The sequence below is a fragment of the Perognathus longimembris genome, chromosome 3, assembly GCF_023159225.1.
Source record: "Perognathus longimembris pacificus isolate PPM17 chromosome 3, ASM2315922v1, whole genome shotgun sequence".
NCBI lineage: Eukaryota > Metazoa > Chordata > Mammalia > Rodentia > Heteromyidae > Perognathus > Perognathus longimembris.
This window is the reverse complement of record NC_063163.1, coordinates 38,570,064-38,586,062: the sequence shown is the minus strand read 5'-3', so window position 1 is coordinate 38,586,062 and position 15,999 is coordinate 38,570,064. Positions and strand designations below refer to the sequence as shown.

The window sequence follows — 15,999 nt, the reverse complement described above, 5'->3', positions numbered from 1 at the left end:
TAAGCATTAGAAGCTCAGACTGGCCTCTCTGCCTTACAGAGGCTGACGCTACAAGTCCATGTGAGGTCAAAAGACAAATGAACAGAATACAGATGCTTTTCAGCTCAGGATGGAGTTCCTTCCCAATAAAGCCATCATAAGCTGAAAATATCGCAGGTGGAAAATCCATTCCATACATCTCACCCACCAAGCATCTTAGCCCAGCAACACAGTACACTGTGGCTGCCCTTTGTTTATCCTCATAATTGCAGAGCTGATGGAAGTGTGGCTTCCCGTGGTGCTTCTCAGCACCTAGGAATCATATTTTATTGCATATCTCTAGCCTGGGAAAAGATCAAAATTCAAAACATAATTTATATTGAATGTGTGGCTCTGTGGCAAAGTTGAGAAATCTTAAAGTGAAACCATCCTAGGTCAGGACCAATCTGTGCTTGAAATCTCATACATTTCAGACTACTCAGTTGGCACATCACCCTGATGGGATGGGTCAGGAAGACTGAAGGGCTTTCCACAGCAGGGGCTGGCTCTTCCAAGGCTCTTGTGTGCCTGGACAGGCTTTGTTTCCTCTCACAATGTATATTAGGTACAGATTAGGAATGGAAAAACTTAAAAAGCTACCCATCTTTGGAATTGCATGGTATCAATCATCAATTGGCAAGTATAATAGGATGCCACTGATGAAGGGTAGACATGTCATTACTCCATTCCAGTGGCTGCTATTGCTTGTCTTTAATAGGGACTGATCAGCCAGTTGGAATATTCTTGAAACTATCTTTAGCTTTCTACCATAGGGAATAAATTATGTTGGTTATCTCTGAGGGGAAATTTTTAAAGCTTAATTAAACAAACATTTAAATCATCCTTTACAATGTGCTAGATGTTGTGCTTACACTAGCCTTCTTTTTATATATCCCAAGGGATGTCTTCAGACATGCATAAATCACTCAGTAAGCAAGTGTGGAGAGGGAGCTTAGTGTATGCTCCAAACAGAGGTTGAATTATTAACTCCAGTCCCATGGCAGACAGAGTTTTTTACTGTGGTAAGACTTTTCCATGGACTTCTCCATTGTACTTTTACAGACCAGTAAGCCAGGATTTAGGATTCTCAAAGGGAGTAAGACACATCGAATTTTGCAAGAGCTGAAGGCTGTACAGTATCAGAAGGTAATTATAAGATGCCCCAAGTTAATGCAATACTTAGATGTGGATAAACATCTTCCAAAAAGTACCCACTAACATTGGAAATAAAAGATGAGTTCTGGGTGTGTTTGTGTATAGGGTAATAGTTTGTTCTGGTCAAAATCTGGTAAGATAGCCCTGCAGTGGGACCGTTTGTGTTGGCATCAGCTGGTGCTGGAATCTCATTGAGCACATGTGAACTTGTGATCTGCCACACAAAACATGACCAGCATCACATTGAAACCTAAGGTATGTGAAATTTCAGATGGAGGCCCGAGCATCCTATGATGGACAACAAGGCAGGTGTACAAAGTTACAAATCTAATACTAAACATATTTATATACAGGTGTGGTGTATCTTAATATACATCGGCACACCAATGTGTTGCATTCCAAATATTTTGAGCAATGGAACTCATTGAAATAAACTCACAGCTTCCTGAATTCTTAAGTGTGAATCCTCATGCCTGTATGAAATTGGTTATTACATGATGGCTGTATAACCATGCCTTTGATAAATAGTCTCAAGAGATCCGCAGCATGAAGTGAGAGTTAGGAAGACCAATGATTCAATTCAAGGTTCCACTTCTTTCCACATCCGTCCAATGAGCAAAATATCAATCTCCCAAGTAGCTGGGTAACTTACTGCCCTTATTTTTCTAGCTTTTCTTTTTGCCATATTGGTGGCTGATAAGTGCTGTAAGTATTCCTTACAGAAAAAATCTCTCAAGCTCCTTTCTTCAATGGCACAGTTAGTTGGAATTCTAACTCCCCCTTGGATTTCTTTGATGTTATTTTTTTGCATATCTTTGGAAAACAGATACTTGTTATAGAAATCATGTATAGAAAGTTTCATTGTAAACTGGAGTTTCTATACCTATTGAAGCTGCCCTGGTTTGATTTTTTTTTTTTATTATCAAACTGAATTACAGGGAGGTTGCAGTTTCATACCTTAGGCATTGGATACATTTCTTGTACTGTTTGTTACCTCGTCCCTCGTTCCCCGTCCCCTCTCCCCCTTTCCCTCCCCCCCATGAGTTGTTCAGTTCATTTACACCAAACAGTTTTGCAAGTATTGCTTTTGTTGTTGTTTCTCTTATTTTACCCTTTGTCTCTCAATTTTGGTATTTCCTTTCAATTTCCTAATTCTAATACCAGTATACACGGATTCAAATATCCTCAGATAAGATGCAGAGATAGTGTAGGTACAACCACAGGAAGCAGATACAAGAAGATAATCAGTAATAGAAGCTACAGATACATATGGGACGTTGAAAGTAGTTACAACTGTGATATAACAATCGTTTCCATAACATGGAGTTCATTTCACTTAGCATCATCTTATGTGTTCATAAGGGTATAACTATTGGGCTCTTGTGATCCTCTGCTGTGACTTGCCTAAACCTGTGCTAATAATTCCCTATAAGGGAGACCATAGAGTCCATGTTTCTTTGGGTCTGGCTCACTTCACTTAGTATAATTTTTTCCAAGTCCTTCCATTTCCTTACAAATGGGGCAATGTCATTCTTTCTGATAGAGGCATAAAATTCCATTGTGTATATATACCACATTTTCCTGATCCATTCGTCTACTGAGGGGCATCTGGGTTGGTTCCAGATTCTAGCAATGACAAATTGTGCTGCGATGAACATTGTTGTGCTGGTGGCTTTAGTGTGATTTTGTTTGTGGTCTTTTGGATAGATACCCAAAAGTGGGGCTGCTGGGTCATAGGACAGCTCTATGTTTAGCCTTCTGAAGAATCTCCATACTGCTTGCCAGAGTGGCTGAACCAGTTTAAATTCCCACCAGCAATGAAGTAGGGTTCCCTTTTGGCCACATCCCCTCCAACAATTGTTATTGTTAGTTTTCTTGATATAGGACATTCGTACTGGGGTGAGATGGAATCTCAATGTTGTTTTGATTTGCATTTCTTTTATGGTCAGTGACATAAAGCACTTTTTCATATGTCTCTTGGCCATCCTCATTTCCTCATCAGAGAAATCTCTTTTTAAGTCTTTAGCCCACTTGATGAGGAGGCTATTGGTTCTTTGCGGTTTTGTTTTGGAGGAAGGTAGTTTTTTCAATTCTGCATATATTTTAGATATGAGGCCTTTGTCCATTGAATGGCCGGTAAAGATCTTCTCCCAATCTGTGGGCTTTCTGTTTATCTTGCGTGCAATGTCCTTTGCCCTGCAGAAGCTCTGCAGTTTGATGTCGTCCCATTTGTCCAACCTTTCTTTGATTTGTAGCCTTTCTGGGTCTTTGTTAAGGAAGTTCTGTCCTGTCTCAATGAGCCCAAGTGTTTCTCCTACTCCTTCCTTTAGTGTTTTCAGGGTGTCTGATTTGATTTCGAGGTCTTTGATCCATTTGGAATTGATTTTGGTGCAGGGTGATATATAAGGATCTAGTTTTAGTTTGTTGCATGTGTTGAACCAGTTTTGCCAGTACCATTTGTTAAAGTGGCTGTCTTTCTTCCAAACTATTGTTTTAGCTCCTTTATCAAAGATTAAGTAGGCATAGTTCTGTGGGTTCATTTCTGGGTCTTCAATTCTGTTCCATTGGTCTTCAGGCCTGTTCCGGTGCCAATACCAAGCTGTTTTTATTACTATAGCTTTAAAATACAGCTTGAAGTTGGGTATTGTAATTCCTCCTGCACTGTTCTTTCTCCTTAGGATTGTTTTTGCTATTCTGGGACTTTTATTATTCCATATGAATTCTGGATTGCTTCCTCTATTTCATTAAAAAATGGTGTTGGGATATTAATGGGTATTGTATTGAATTTGTAGATAGCCTTTGGCAGTATTGCTATTTTGATTATATTAATCCTCCCAATCCAGAAGCATGGGATGTTTTTCCATTTCTTTAGTTCTGCCTTAATTTCGGTTTTCATGTTTTTAAAGTTCTCATCATAGAGGTCTTTCACTTCTTTTGTTAAGGTTATTCCTAGGTATTTTATGTTTTTTGACGCTATTGCAAAAGGAATTACTTTCCTGATTTCAGCCTCTGTCTTCGGGTCGTTAGCATAGAGAAAGGCCATTGATTTTTGAGGGTTTATTTTATATCCTGCAACTTTGCCAAAGTTTTGGATCAGCTCTAGTAGCTTGGGGGTAGAGTCTATGGGGTTCTTTAGGTATAGGATCATGTCATCTGCGAAGAGAGAAAGTCTAACTTCATCTTTTCCTATTTGGATCCCCTTTATATTTTCTTCTTGCCTAATTGCTCTGGCTAGGAATTCTAGTACTATGTTGAAGAGCAGGGGAGAGAGTGGACATCTCTGTCTTGTTCCTGTTTTGAAAGGGAATGGCTTTAGGTTTTCACCATTTAGAGTTATGCTTGCTGTTGGTTTGTCATAAACTGCCTTGATTATATTCAGGAATGTTCCCTGGAATCCCAGTTTTTCCAGGGCTTTTAGCATAAATGGGTGTTGGATTTTATCGAACGCTTTTTCCGCATGAAGTAATATAACCATGTGGTTCTTTACTTTGTTTCGGTTGATGTGGTAGATTACATTAATTGACTTGCATATATTAAGCCAAGTTTGCATCCCTGGGATGAATCCAGTTTGATCGTGGTGTATGATTTTTTTTGATGACCTGTTGAAGTCGATTGGCCAGAATTTGTTGAGAATTTTTGCGTCTATGTTCATCAGGGAAATTGGTCTATAGTCCTCTTTCTGTCATGAGTCCCTGCCTGGTTTTGGGATGAGGGTTATAGTGGCTTCATAGAATGTGTCCGGTAGTGAACATTCTCTTTCAATTTTATTGAAGAGTTTGAGAAATATTGGTGTGAGTTCTGTTTTGAAGGCCTTGTAGAATTCTGCTGTGAATCTGTCTAGACCTGGGCTTTTCTTGGCTGGGAGATCACTTATTGCCTTTTCTATTTCAATACTGGATATGGGTCTGTTTAGAAGGTTTAAATCTTCGTGGTTGAGTTTGGGGATATGAACTTTTTCTAGGAAATCATTTCTTCCAGGTTCTCGAATTTGTTGGCATAAGGTTTGCAAAATAGTCCCCTATTATAGTCTGAATTTTGGTTGCTTCTGTGGTGATGTTACCTGTTTCATCTCTTATCTTGTTTGAGTTTGCTGCCTTCGTTTTTGGTCAGGTGTTCTAGGGGTCTGTCTATCTTGTTGATTTTTTCAAAGAAACAACTCTTTGTTTTGTTGATTCTTTCGATGGGTTTTTTTTCATCTCTAATTGATTTAATTCTGATTTGATTTTAATTATTTGCTTCTGTCTATTGACTTGGGGTTTGACTTGTTGTTCCCTTTCAAGGAAATTAAGGTGCTTTCTTAAGTGATTGACTTGCTGTTTCTCCAGTTTGTTGGTGTATGCACTCAGAGGTATGAATTTTTCTCTGAGTACTGCCTTTGCTGTGTCCCAAAGGAGCTGGTACTTTGTGTCCTCATCTTGGTTGAATTCCATAAACATTTGAATTTCTGTTTTAATTTCTTCAATGACCTACTGATGGTTCAGCAGTGTGTTGTTTAGTCTCCATGAACAGTAGGATTTTCTGTGGTGGTTGTTTGAGTTGAGCTCTAATTTTATTCCATTGTGGTCTGAGAGAATGCAGGGAATAGTTTTGATACTTCTGAATTTGTACAGATTTTCTTTGTGCCCTAAGATGTGATCTATTTTGGAGAAGGTTCCATGTTCCATGTGTATTCTGTTGTTGCTGGGTGGAACATTCTGTAGATGTCGATTAAGTCTAGTTGGTCTATGCAATTGTTTAGTTCTGTGGTTTCTTTGTTCAGTTTTTGACATGTTGATCTGTCCAGAGGTGATAGTGGAATGTTAAAGTCCCCAACTATCAATGTGTTTGGGTCTATGAGTGTTTTTAGAGTCAGTAGTGTTTGTTTGATGAAGTTGGGTGCTCCCGTATTTGGTGTGTAGATATTTAGGATGGTTATATCTTCCTGTAGGAGAGATCCCTTTACTAGTATGTAGTAACCTTCTTTGTGTCTTCTTGCCTTTTTTAACTTGAAGTCAATTTTGTCTGATACTAGGATTGCAACTCCAGCCTGCTTATGGGGGCCATTTGCTTGATAGATTTGATTCCAGCCTTTCACTTTTGCTGGTTAGATGTGTCTCTTGTATTCAGCAGAAAGATGGATCTTGATTTTTGATCCAACTTATAAGCCTATGTCGTTTGATTGGCAAATTAAGTCCATTAATGTTGAGAGTTAAGATTGAGAGCTGATCATTTGTTCCTTTCATTATCCTTATCTTGTTAAAGACTGAGTCTTCCCATTTGTTTATCTGATATTCTGGTTTACTATTTAGGGTTCCTTTCTCTGTCTACATTTGGATCTTGATTATTTTCCCTGTATAGTACATCTTTGAGGATTTTTTGTAAAGCTGGTTTGGTGGAGATATATTGTTTCAGTTTTTCCTTACTGTGGAAAACCTTTATTTGACCTTCGGCTACAAATGAGATTTTAGCTGGGTACACTATTCTTGGTTGGTAGTTATTTTTATTTAGTGTTTGGCATACCTCATTCCAGGCTCTCCTTGCTTTCATGGTCTCTGCTGAGAAGTCTGGGGGTAATTCTGATTTCTTTTCTTTATAGGTGATTGTTTCCCTCTCCCTAACAGCTTTAAGGATTCTTTCCTTGGACTCTACTGATTCTGTTTTGATCACAATGGGATGTCCTATTCTGTTCTGGTCGGGTTGGGGTTCTAAATGCTTCTTGTATCTGTATAGGCCTATCCTTCTGGATATTTGGGAAGTTCTCAGCTAATAGTCTGTTAAATAGTTTGCCTATTCCGTAAACTTCCTTCTCCAGGTTTTCCTCAATACCTATTATCCTTAAATTGGGCTTCCTGATTGTTTCTTGAATCTCCTGGAGCGATCTGTTTTGTCAATTGGATTGGTTTTGTATTGATTTTTGATCTTTCCCCATAGATTCTAGGGAATCTTCAGCTGCTGCGATTCTATCTTCTGCTTCAGTTAGTCGGGACTGTAGGCTAGCTACTTGATTCTGAATCTCTTTTCCTTCTGATTCGACTTTCCTGATGATCTCCATGTCCTTGCTCTAGTTATCTGCTAGGTCCTACATGGACTTCTTTACTTCATTTACTTCATTGATTTGGTTTTGAGTGTTATCTCTCAAATCTTTTAGCTGGGTAGCTATCTTTTCATTTGACTCTTGAAGTTCAATTATCTTTCTATTTGTGAAGGCCATGAAATTCTCCATTAATTTTTGGTTTGCCTCCTCATGCGGTAGAATAGTTGACTGAAGAGATTCAAACTTTTCATTTAACATTGTTATCAGTAGACTTTGTAGAGCATTTTGAAGGTTCTCTTCTATGTCTTTGGTTGACTGTTCTGCTTCCTGCTTGTTTTGAGTGGGAGATGAGCCTTCATTGTTTGCCATCTTTCTTGTGTTTCTTCTGCCCATTTGGATTGGGAATACCAATCTACAAGCACTCGTGAGCATCGTTGAAGACCCAAAGCAGACCTTAGCAAGCACTGTTGTGCAAATCTTAGAAGTTCACAATTATATACAGATACCTTGTATACCTGTATATAAAGTTAGATTTGGTGTTCCTAAAGAATACAATTTTGATATAACAACCACTCCTGAGCTCTGTATTCAGTAGGTGTTTATTTACTGTTACACCCCTATGGGCAACTTTTGTTCTTATATTAAGTTCTTTTTGGACTGTATGGCTTTGTATTTGAACCCCTTTGATTCACTCTGTTTGAGCAGAGATTCCCTCTATCCAATAACCAGGGGTCAGTGGAATCTGGAGGTCCTAGAAGTAAGTCAGGAGGGTAAGTTAGAGATAGTAAAGAGAATAGAGTAAAGTCTATGGGGGGGGTGATGATTTGGTTTAGTTTCAATGACGTGGAAATGTGGAGAAGAGTAGAATCAGTAGAAAGAACAAGGTTACAATGATAGTCAATGAAGTGTTAGCAGAAAAGAGTAGAGGAGTCATTCATAGGAAAGGAAATTTTTAAAGAAAAAGAATGAGAAGGGAGAAATAAAGAAAAAATACTGGAAGACAAGTTCACAAAACAGATAAAAGTTATTTTAAAAAGGAGAGAATACAAAAAATGGTAAAATGAACACACACACACACAAACAAAAACTTGATAAAACAATCAGGTATAAATGGAGAACCAAAAAACCAATGATGTCTCAGAAATGAGAAGGAAAAAAAAAAAAGAAACAAAGCTTAAAAAATGTTTTGAAAAAAAAAAAAGGAGTCTTTCTTGTTTTGGAGGGCTTTCTCACAGTCTCTGGTGTCCTTGCCATGATCTGCAGTCTATTTTTCCACTTGGCTGGTTTGACTTGCTTTCAGTTTGCAGGAGGTGGATCTGTTTTGACCCTCCTCCCCTTTTAGTGAAATTCTGGGTCTCTGTGGTCCCCACAGCTTGCAGGTAGGGCTTGGGAGTCCTCTGTAGATGGGGTCGTGAACAGACTTGGGAACTGTCGCTTCTCTGTCTGCCGTTGGGCTGCTGCCTTTAAAGCCTGGCTATGAACAGGCTGTGGACTCAGCAGGGTGGGGGCGCCTCTGGCCTTGTTTACCTGGCTGAGAGACACTTGCCTGGAGGAGGTTTCTCCCTCCTGGGCCAGGCAGCCGCCTGGGCAGAGCTGGCTATTGAATTCAACTCCGTTTCAGGCTGGGAGTTGGGCTTCCCCTATGACAGGATGGATTATCTGTCTCGGGAACTGTTTTTTCTCCCATCTGGCTGTTCTGTGCCATTGGTAGCTGCTCGAAGCTTTGGGTTTTAATTTAGAAATTCTGGGGGGGGGTGGGCGAGGGGACGGCAATTCTGAGTGTGTGAGTCACATCCCAGAACAAGCCTCCCACCAGGGCAGGGGGCGTTCTCCTGGGTGGAGCTGGCTCTCACTGATTGGTCCCTCTTGCCCTTTTCAAAGATGGCCGCTTTGTCCTCGCTTTCCCCAGGTCCGCTTTAGTTCCAGTCTGGTCTGGCCCTATGCCATTGTCAAAGATGGCACTTTGCTCTGGTGGTGGGGGAAGGAACTGCACTGTGGGCTCGAGTGAAAATATCTTTTGTGTGGGTACTCATGCTTTCTCTGCAATTTCGGCCTGTCCATGCTCAACCTGCTATCTGTCTGTACGCCGCCATCTGGAGGATTTCTTCCTGGTCTCCATTGAGTGCTTTAGCTGCGGGGAGTGTGGGGCGCTGTGCTGGCGCCGGCACTGGCGTGGTGGCGGGACACTGCCCGTAGCTCAAATCTGTGTTTTCAGCCCAGCAATGTCGATTTTTCCTTCCTGGCCAGAATCCCTGTACTGTTATAACTAACTTTTGCTGTCTTTCTATGGGTAAAAGTTTCTCTCGGATGGTATGGGTAAAAGTTTCTCTGGGATGGGAAAACTGCCATGTTGGAGGGAGCTCAGCTAGGGCTCTGCTGCTCCTCTGCCATCTTCCCCTGTCTCTGGTTTGATCTTTTTGAGTGCTCAGTCCTTCTAACAAGGGCCAACGCTTTCCTGGATCATGGTTCATCAAATGCACAGGGTACATGGCCGTGTCACTATGTCACCTTTGTGCTTTGTGGTCAGTAAGTTGTTGAAAAAAATAATTTGAGTTAATTTAGTGGTTAAATCCATAATGCAAGCAATAAAGTAACAGGAAACATTTTATCCCTTAGTGATTTTCTCAAAAGAATTTTTTGTGTTGACAAGTCTTTACCTGGAAATCCACAATTAAACAAGCAATGCTATAGTTAAACTCTAGTGATTAATAAATAAAAGCTAAATCTAGTATATGTTCATATTGTATTTCTAATCATGTTTCTCAAATAAGGTGAAAGTATTTATCTGCTATGTGAGCTTCTAATTTAAAATCAAGTCCAGACATACTTGGCTACTAAGAAGAATGTTGTCCCATCAGTTGTAGACTGATACCTTTTGAAAGAACTCCTACTGAATTTTAAATAATGTGTTATAAAGCTTGATGTATATATTTGGATCAGGGAAGCCATTAAAAGTAAAACATTTCACAAACAGAATGCTCAGCAGATTAGAAAAACATTTAATTTTCAGGTTGAGTTGTAAAATAGTTGAAAATGCTTCCTTTCCCCCCCTCCCTTCCTCTATGCCTCCCTTCATTCTTCTCATTCTCCCTTCTCCTTTCCTTCTTTTACGTATTTATTTATTTGAGGTTTATCAGGACTTCAGTACAAGCAAGAGACATAATGTGTAGCAATGCAAAGAAGCATAGTGCTCCTGTTGCTGATACCTATTTATTTCTTATTAAACAATGCTTACTTCTTGTTTTTATTTTATAGCTAAACCAATATTGATGGGTACATATTTTTGGTTATTGAACATGCTTTTATTACATATCCTTTTGCATAACTGAGTTTCTTTTATTACTGTAGCTGTGACTGAAATGAATAGCTGTGTTCATCACAGCTTAGTGTTCAGATTGTTCTATCTGTTGGGACTTCTTTCTAACAGTGGAATAACACATCATGATTTTTACCCATCTGTTCACTCTACCTTATTTTTGGTTCTCTTCCTCTTTGCTCAATCTGTTGTTGGGAAATGTCCACTGAAGGCATTCCCTGGTGGGGAGAATCTGTCATTTCTGATCACTTCCATGATTTACCTTAACAAGAGGATTGTATAAATGGTAAGATGATACAGAAAACAACAAATTGAGATCACTGCAGCTATTTGTGTGTTTGCTAATTCTATTCATTCGCTAGACATGCAGTGAATGCTCATGGTGGCATAATTCATAGGTGGTATAAATTCATAGTAAGTTAAATTGAAGTGATAACACAATTATTTTGTTCTAGGCATCTATTACTTTCACATTCTTTCCCCCCCCCCCAAGATTATCCTTTTATGGTGGGCTTTGAGGACAATCTTTCTTTAATGTTAACCATTCAGTACCTTATTTTTTATTTGGTTCCATCCTTTTTTACAAATGCATTTACCTTGTATAATTCCCCTTTCACCTCAGTATATTATTTTTTCATTGGTTACTTCCTCTTTCTCAATAATATGCTCACTTGGTAGTATTCTAAAAGAAATGAGGCATGGCACAAGTGCTAGAGACCCTGCCTTGGGAGCACAAGGCCCTGAGTTCAACCCCTAGTACCGTCAGTATAACTAAACTAAACTAAAAGGGGCCAACTAACTCTTTTCTTAATACTTCTATCTCCAGAGAAACCACATCTCCTGCTTTTATCTAATTTAATGAACAACAAAGGTAATCTTACTGTAACCATTTTCTTATCATCCACTTCATCCTTAATTCCTTATGATCTGCTTTATTTTCACAAGTGGCTTTTATGAAATTGTTCCCTAAAGGTAAAATAGCTTTGCAATACACAACTCAGCAAGTTTTGTCCACTTTTTGACAACATGTATCTTCCTATATTATCGCACTATGTAAGACCATTTAAATTTTTCTGGTTTTTTGAAGCTATAATTCTCTAGTTGGTCTATATGCCAGCATTTATTCATTCACTCACTCATTTTATTGACATTGATGTATTTGGTTTCTATCATGAACTGAGCATTAATCGAGACTGTGAAACTACAATTACAAACAAGGTAAGCAGGAGAAAGGGTAGGAAAGCGGGACAAATGTTAATTATTGGTTACTTAAGTTATAGAGGAGTAAGAAGTTCTACTGAGTTCTTACACAATAAACAGATTCTAGATAAGCATAATAGAGGGTTTACCTCAAGTCTGTGCTAATAGCTCATGCCTGTAATCCTAACTACTGAGGAAGTTGAGGTGTAGAGTATCAAAATTTGAAACCAGCCTAAGCAGAAAAGTCTGTGAGACTCATCTCTACTTAAGCAGCAAAGATGCTAGATTGGAAGTGTGGCTCAGGTGGTAAGAGCATCAGCTATGTGTAAGACAGCTGAACAAGAGGGCTAAGGCTTTGAGTTTAAGCCATGGCACTTGCACACACAAAGAATTATATTTCAAGAAGCTAGAGGAAAGAATTTTGAATGTTTTAGCATAAATAAATGATAAGTATTGAAGAAGTTAGTTAAGTTTGCCCCTACCTAAACATTACACAAAGTATAAATGTCCCAGGATATCATATGGTACCACATTAATATGTATAATTACTAAAGAATAAACTTCTTCCATTTACTAAATTACATCAGCAAAATAAAATAATAATTTTAAACGAGCAAGATAGTCCAAGTCCTGACCTTCCCAGTGTTTACATTTTAATAAAGAATGCAGACAATTTACAAGGAGGCAAATAAAATATTCAACACTTTATTTCATAGTGATTGACCACTTTGTAGTAATTAGTCATGAAAGAAATAAATTATGTGCTACCATAACTTTGGGGTTGTTAGTGTGTCAAACATTTGGAAATGCCTTCATTTCTTCAACAACCCTGAATTCCCACTCTAAAGGTAGACCCTCCCCCAGTAGCAAGAATTCAGACCTGATTGGCCTTATTGTTTATGGTAGCTCCCTTCTCCATGATTGTAATTGATTCTACTGTGGATATGTGCTGTGGTTTCAACCAAGAGAGTGAAGGAAAGCCTTCCTGTCAGTAGGGGGTTTCATTAATATGAATTATTTTACTTTATCTCATGCTTTTCTGATTGATTCTCTTTTCTCTTCAGATTTGGTCTGATTCCAGTATTTCTTATACTTCATTTTTGTTGTTTGGGTGGTGGTTGTTATAATTTTTTTGTATTTTCTGTTTCTACCACTTGATTTTTGGGATAGGGGAATCAAAGAATCTTTCTCATGAATGGTCAATGTTAAAAATATGAAACACATGGAAGATGTCATTTGCAAACTCTAACTGAAGAGATGTAAAAACTGGTTTATTGCTTTAAAGAAGTACAGATTTTCATCCTGGGTCAGATGTTTTGGGATTTCCTTTTTCAAAAACAAAGAAACCAAAATCAACAAGGTTGGGAGGGAAGGAGATTACTGGTTGAAATACTCTTAATGTTGAACTGTATTGAAATACTTTTATTTTTAATCATTATTGCTAAACACCTATCAGTTGATTTTTTAAAACATCTCTGTCACTTAAAACCAAATTCTCTCGCTGGGTTTAAGGTAAAATTCTGTCTGCTTCCCTCTCTCCTATCCCTCCCCCTTTTTCCTCTTCCTTGACCTCTCCCCTCCCCCTTCTTTTGCTCTTTCTCCATTTCTTTCTGGAAAAAGCCTTTAGCTAAATCTTCTACTTTATTAGATTATTTCAAAACTTCCCTTTATGCTTATTTGGCTCATATATTGAATTTATTCCTGAGGTCTTTTTCCCCCATAGCCATGTTATGAGTGCAACACTCTTTCTCATCTTCCCATTGATGTTAACTCTACAAACATTAAACTTTCCTATCTCAAATGCTAACTAAAATTTCCCTTTTTCTTTTAAAATTATATCTCCCATTCATTTTTCCCCAAATGTTTGGTAGTCCTTGCTTATTATCATCTTCTGTTTATTTGGACATAAGTGAAACCTTCAGGAGCTTGTCCTCCTAGTGTGGAGGACTCTTACCCTAAGCTCAGTCGGTTTTATGAATATTATTCTGTATGCCCAGAATGCCATACCTCTTTGTGTGAAGTACAAAAGGGACAGAGCCCAGCACTAAGCTGTTGCCAGTGCTGCTGTCGAGCTGATTTTCTCAGTGGCTGTTTCAGTGTTCCATCCTGGGCTCCTTGTATGCACTGTTACCCCTAGCCTCCAGGTATCTTGACCTGTATTCTCCCGAGGAGACTTAGCTATTTCCTTTCTACCTTTCAGCAATATTTTGAAATCTCTGATACGCTGATGGTGCTTACTGATTTTCACAGAATAATTATTTTAGTCAAAGTACAATACCAATAAAAAAGCAGGAAATGTCTTAATTATTTGACAACAAATAAAATTATTCTAAGAAAACATAACAATTCTAAAGAGAAGGTTTTATAGGAAGCATGCAAAGCTTGTATTCAGAGGAAGAAAACTATGATTTTTAATCTACTTAATACTCAGAAAAAAATGAATGAATTTTAAATCCAATCCAAGAATTTAGAGGAAGCAACAAGAAATGAATCTGTAAGAAATAATTAAGATAAGAACAGAAATTAATAATGAAACTTCAAGAAACAGCTGTTCTAAAAATCCAGCCACTTACACTCTTTGATAATGTCAACAAATCTACAGCAGGTCTAATCAAGAAGAGATTAGGAAAATCTTAAATACACAACATTAAAAATGAGGGTCTAGAGCCACAGATGTTGTAAAGACTAAATTTATTTTATTTTTAAGACTTTAAATCTTTTTAAAATTATCTTTTAAGTAGCTATACAAAGAAGTTTCAATTTACCATGTCAGTTTATGAGTACAACACATATTGATCAATTTCACCACTTCCATCCTTCTCTACCCATTCATCTCAACCCCATCCTTCCCTTCAAGTTACCTGGCTCCATTTTCACATGTGTACAGATGAATGGAGGGAGGAGTGGTGGGCTAATCTAGTCATAACATTCACTGTACATATGTGAAAAAAGATTACACTTGTATTGCTACAGATAATATTATGCTAATAAATTGAACATCTGAAGTAAGTGAATTTTCTAGGAAAATATAACTCTAAAATAGCCTGAAGACTTAAAATACATACAGATTAATGAAAATACAGATGGTTAGGAAGGTTTCCTGTAAATTATTTTCTCAGAATTACAGGTGAAACTTGGGTTAATGTCAGAAGCAAGGTCTTCTAAATTTTCAAGGACCAGATTTCCCCCCCCCCCCCCCCGGGCTTTGTAAATTGTTTCACAGCAAGAGAAAACACAAAACATTTTAGAATTTTATTTGACTATCATCCCCATCACATAGCAATCTGGTAAAAGAAATATGTACCTATGTACACACACACACACACACACACACACACACACACACACACACACACACCTCCTAGAGACCAGTCACATAAAGAGAAAATTTGACTAAGGGGTTTTTCCCCTCAAATAGTAATTTACAAAGACAAATTAGGGTTTACTCTTAGAGCACAAAGATGATCAAGTTTACATTCTAACTTGTTCTATCTTATCATTAGGAGAGAATATGTTGTGAAAGGAAAACTATTCAGCTATCTCTTCAGTTATACAAAAAGTATTGGCAAACTTTAGTTTCTGTCAATTAAAAAAAAGCCCAAAAAAGCTTTGAAGTAGGCACTGCTGGCTCATGCCTATAATCCTAGATACACAGGAAGCAGAGATTTATAGGATCATGGTTTGAAGCCAGCCTGGGCACAAAAGTCTGGGAGACTCCACTTCCAAAATAACCAGAAAAAGCTAAGATTGAAGCATGGCTTAAATGCAATGATAGAGATTCAGATGAGCAAGAAAGCCATACAAGCTCGAGGGTCTGAGTTCAAGCTTTGATACTGACAAAAACAAAATAATAACTACTTTAAGATACTCAGGGAAAAAAGACATTGTGAATGCACAAAGCCTTTCAATCCAATAGCCATAGCATCTTCTGTGGTAAAATACTCAAAGAGTAAACAACATGGATGCTTGCCACCTTTTAACCAGTTTTCTTATGGCAATTCCAATACATCTCAAAGTTACATGATAGAAAACTGAAAAGTAAATACTGCTAATATTGTATGAAACAAGATTTGGAAACTGGTAAAGATGAGAAATAAAAAGGAGCTTTTCCAATTACTGGAAATGATTATTTTATTATTCTAATGTATTTTAAGTGGATGGAAGCCACTTTCTAGTACATCCTAAGAGAATTAACTGAAACATTATTAGGAAACATGGAGGCCAATGAAAGGGTAGGTTAAAAAAATAGATATATGTATATAAAAATCAGCTCTCTCAAATATCAACAAAATTTAAT

At 37.9% G+C, this 15,999-nt stretch overlaps 1 protein-coding gene across 2 annotated transcripts in view; it reads left to right on the top strand.

Moving 5' to 3' along the window:
- The window catches only part of Epsti1 (epithelial stromal interaction 1), an 89,736-nt gene that overhangs the window by 60,235 nt on the left and 13,502 nt on the right, over positions 1 to 15,999 (top strand). The window lies entirely within an intron of this gene.